A 5,059-nucleotide genomic window follows, 5' to 3' on the forward strand; every position below is an offset into this window, starting at 1 on the left:
CTCCCAGCTCAAGAGGAAGTTTTAGTCCTCAAGGTGAATACTTACGAGGAGAGACAGAATCTGTGTTTACCTGACGAATTAATCTCTCTGGTAGCCACCGTGCTTCATCTTCATCTCGTGAAAAAACACAAACCGACCCTCTTCCCCAAATTAGGACTGGATCTGGACCCTTCCATTTATTAGTCAAGGGGTCCTTCCATTTTACCAATGCATAAGAATTAGAAGTAACTGGGTGCCAGTGACGTTCCGCTGCAGACTGACCTTTAATGTCAGTTTGCAAAAAGTTTAGGATAAATAAGGTAAAGGCAAGGTGAGCCTTTGGTGACCTTGGGGGATATAGATGCCCCTCTTTTGTTTTAAAAAGCCAATTTTTTAAGGTGCTATGAGCACGTTCAACTATTCCTTGTCCCATGGGGTTGTAAGGAATTCCAGTTTTATGTTTGATACCGAATTCTTTACAGAATGTACTAAAGTTTTTACTAGAATAAGATGGCCCGTTATCTGTCTTAATAAGCTTAGGCAACCCCATGGTATTAAAGGCTTGTAGGCAATGATCAATTATGTTTTTTGAAGCCTCCCCTGTATGCAGGGAAGCAAAGAGAAATCCTGAACAGGTATCAATGCAAACATGTATATAATTTAGTTTTCCAAATTCTGCATAATGGGTTATATCCATTTGCCAAATATGATTAGGCATAAGGCCTCTAGGATTGACTCCTAGATGTGGCACTGGGGATAATGTAATACATTTAGGACATTGTTTTACAATCATTCTTGCTTGCTCCTTAGTGATTTTATGTCGGAGCCTTAGGGTGTGGCTAGAGAGGTGAAACCTTTCATGATCACGTTGGGCCAGAGCCACAGGATTTGAAACTAAGGCTTCTCCTATTAGAGCCCTGTCAATGCGATCATTACCCTCGGCCAGAGGCCCAGGAAGACCAGAGTGAGACCGTATGTGGCCAATATAAAACGGATTTTTCCGGGCAAGAATGATGTTTTGCAATTCTGAAAATAAGGATCCTGATGGCGTATTGAAGTTAAACGTGCCACAGGTTTCTAATAAGGGTACTGATTGAGCAACATATAAACTGTCAGTAAAAATATTAAAAGCCTCATGTACAGACTGAAAGACCTTTAGCACTGCTGTTAATTCGGCTAGCTGAGCCGAGAGACCAGGAGTCTCGACAATAACCTGTTGATCATTAATAAGATATCCAGCTCGCCCTTTAGAGGAGCCATCAGTAAAAATCAATAGAGCATTATTTAAAGGCTGTAAAGAAGTCATCTTAGGAAATACCATATCATGTACATTTAAAAATTTTATTAACCTATCTTGAGGGTAGTGGTTGTCTATAATTCCACTAAACCCTATTTGTGCAAGCAACCAATCTGTACTATGCTGTTTCAGCCAAGTGTCTTGACTTACGCTGTAAGGCTGAACAATGATATCTGGCTCTTTTCCGAAATAAGTCAATGCCTGCCTTCTTCCAGTGATAATCATCTGAGCCACTGCTTCGTGATATGGCAAGATATTACGTTTGGGAGAAATCCTTGAATGTATCCACATTATAGGAAATTTTTGCCATAGCAGTCCCGTAGGCACATGAGTTGTATTAAAAATTAACAGGTGCAGCGGCTGGGAGTAATCTATATAGGTAACGAATTGCTCTTCAATAGACTTTTCCACTAGTTGTAAGGCCAGCAATCCTTCTGAGGTTAGGGATCTAGGGGAAGTGGGATCAGAACTCCCTTTAAGAATATCAAATAAAGGTTTTAACTCCCCTGTAGTAAGCTTTAAATAGGGGCGAAGCCAATTAATATCACCCAACAATTTTTGAAAATCATTTAAGGTCTTTAAGTTATCTCTACGAATAACGATCTTTTGGGGAAAAACAGCTTGATCCGTGAGTCTAAAACCCAAATAATTATAAGGATCCTGAGTTTGTACCTTTTCAGAAGCAATTTGCAATCCCTTATCAGCTAGGGCTTTTTGTAAACCTTTATAACACAAAAGCAATTCTTGGGGGTCCTTTCCCGCCATCAAGACATCGTCTGTGAAATGAACGATGTAAATATTTGGCCATTGTTGTCTAACAGGCTGAATTGCCTTCGCCACAAACCTTTGACATAATGTGGGACTATTAGCCATCCCCTGCGGAAGGACTGTCCATTGATATCTTTTCATGGGTTCCTTGAAATTTACAGAAGGAACACTAAAAGCAAACCTCTCACAATCCTTTGGATGCAAAGGGATGGTAAAGAAACAATCTTTCAAATCTATAACAATCTTATAATATCCCTTAGGAATGGCCACTGGGGAGGGGAGCCCTGGTTGTAAGGTTCCCATAAGTACCATGGTCTCATTAACTTTTCTTAAATCTTGTAACAGTCTCCATTTTCCAGACTTCTTTCTGATAATGAAAATGGGTGTATTCCAGGGAGAGTGAGACTCTACCAAATGTCCTGCTTCTAACTGCTCCTGCACTAGCAAAGAAGCGGCCTCTATTTTCTCTTTAGGTAAAGACCACTGATCTATCCACACCGGAATATCATTACGCCATTGAATTTTTTCCGCGTGGGATGCAGGCAAGATAGTGGTCGCTATTGAAAATACTTTAAACCTCTCATGTTAGAGTGGGGTTTAAGATCCTTAAAGGTCTCAATTCCCTGTCCTTTTTTTACTAGTTCACGAGCAGGCAGGTGTCCCTGCCTGAATGTCTGTCCAGCCACCATCTCCTTAGAACTGCACAGAACAACACCCATCTGTGACAACAGATCTCTTCCCCACAGGGTCACAGGCAAATTTGACATAACATACGGCTGAATCTTTCCTGATTTCCCTTCCTCATCTCTCCAGGTTAGCAATTTGGAACTACGTTTTGGGTTACTGGCGTACCCAATTCCTTGAAGATGAGTCAAGGAAGCAGTTAAGGGCCAGTTTGAGGGCCAGTCCTGCCCTCTAATAATTGTTACGTCGGCCCCGGTATCTATTAATCCTTCAAAGCCTTTTCCATCAAGAGTCAATTTAAGGTTAGGTCTCTGATTTGTGATGGATTTCACCCAATTTACGCCCGAGGAGTCAAAATTATTTTGTCCTTCCTCACTTTTAAGGAATCTATACAGTAACTGGCGTAAAGGGATCAAAGTAAGTTGAGCAATTTTTTGATTAGCAGGTATAGTTATAACACCACGAGAGCAAGCGGCTATGATTTTAAGTTCTCCCTCATAATCATTATTTATAACACCTGGAAAAATCTGCAGGCCTTCTACAATAGAACTGCTTCGTCCCAAGAGAAAGCCACAGGTTTCTGTGGGCAGTGGTCCAAAGACTCCGGTAGGCAGAGTTTGGACTCCCATTTCTGGGGTTAATACTGCGTGGACAGTGGAACAGAGGTCCAGTCTTGCATTTCCTGGGTTTGACCTGACAAGTTCAAGAACTGATCTTGTTGGCTGGGCAGCAGATTTATGGCCCCATAAGCTGTCCTCTTTGAGTAATTCGGGGCCTGGGGCTGACCCCTTTCCTCGTTTCCCGGCACCGGGCGGCTCAAAACCCTTGGTTTATGCTTACAATCTTTTGCCCAGTGGCGGCCTTTTCCACACTTGGGACAAATTCCTGGGGTACGGCCTGTTTGTCTACCCTTGGCGCCCTTGTTCTTAGGACAATTACTTCTAAAATGATCCAAACCTCCACAATTAAAGCATGCATTATTTTCTCGTTTCCTCGAGAACATTGCTTGCGCGTGGGTTCCCTGCGAGAACTCGCAGGAAGGCCCGATGTCTGCGCAAAGACGGACATATCCCGCCAAATCTGTCTGTCCCTTATGCGGTTGAATTGCAGCTCGGCAAGCTGCGTTAGCATTCTCATAAGCCAGCTGCATAACAAAGGGACTACCTGTGTCTGGACTTCCAAGGATTCTACTAGCAGAAATCAACAGCCTGTCCACAAAGTCCTGATATGGTTCATCAGAACCCTGCCGAATGCTAGCTAAACTTCCACTAGCATCTCCTTTAACTGGCAACTTTCCCCAAGCACGGCGTGCGGCTGTCGCAACTTGCACGTACACTGCAACGGGAAAATCAATCTGATTTGTCTGTCCCTCATATGGACCCTCTCCTAAAAGCATGTTGGTATCCCAGTCTGGGTTACCAGCGTGAGCATTAGAAGCAGCAGTTTTCTTACTGGCTTCTCGCCATTCAGAATCCCAAAGCAAGAAATCTCCTCCTGACAGGGTAGCCTTGGACAGAGTCTTCCAATCTGAGGGGGTTAAGTTTGACTCCGCCACTGTGTCCAGTAATGCTTGAGTGAATGGGGCTGAAGGACCATATTGCACAACAGCTGCCTTTAACTCTTTTAACAACTTGAAATCCAAGATCTGGTAATGTCTGGTCCTAGCATCTTGCTGATCAACTGCCTCGACCACAGGAAAGGCCAGCGTATTAGACGAATTCTGTCCTTTCCCACGAGTCTGACTAACAACTCTTTCTAGCGGCACCTGGTGAAGTACAGAAGAGTTACTCTTCTCCGCTTCTGAGATCTTTTTTAGTTCCCGAAGCTCATTAGTCAGCCTCTGAAGCTTAATTTCAAATTCTAACTCAATTAGCCGTGTGTCCCTATGCGTAGCACCTCCCGAAGTGGTGACTGTGGGTGGAGCGGGAGATTCGCAAGAGAACCAATTCTCATTAGGGTAATGGGCCATTCCTCTATCTGAGTGATTTTTGTTAAAATTCAGTCCATCATCAGAGTTTCCACAATTATCAATTTTTGAGTTAAGAAGATCTTTTCCTGAGGAGGCCTTCTCTGATAGGCACTCCTCCTGAGATACCACAAGCTCCGCCTGAGGGCAATTTAGCCCTGGGGAAGTTGTATTTTTCATAGCATCATTTACAAGCGCCCAGAGACCTAGGGTAAAATTATCTGTCTGAGCGATATTCAGGGCCTCACCAACTTTTTCCCAGGTTCCACAATCTATCGTTTCTTCTTCTTTGAACCATGGACAACAGCTATCTATCTTATCTAAAAAATTTCTTACTAATTGTACTTCAAGCCTTACTCCTTTTT

The sequence above is a fragment of the Mus caroli genome, unplaced genomic scaffold, assembly GCF_978045245.1.
Source record: "Mus caroli unplaced genomic scaffold, Mus_caroli_1 scaffold_5, whole genome shotgun sequence".
Lineage (NCBI taxonomy): Eukaryota > Metazoa > Chordata > Mammalia > Rodentia > Muridae > Mus > Mus caroli.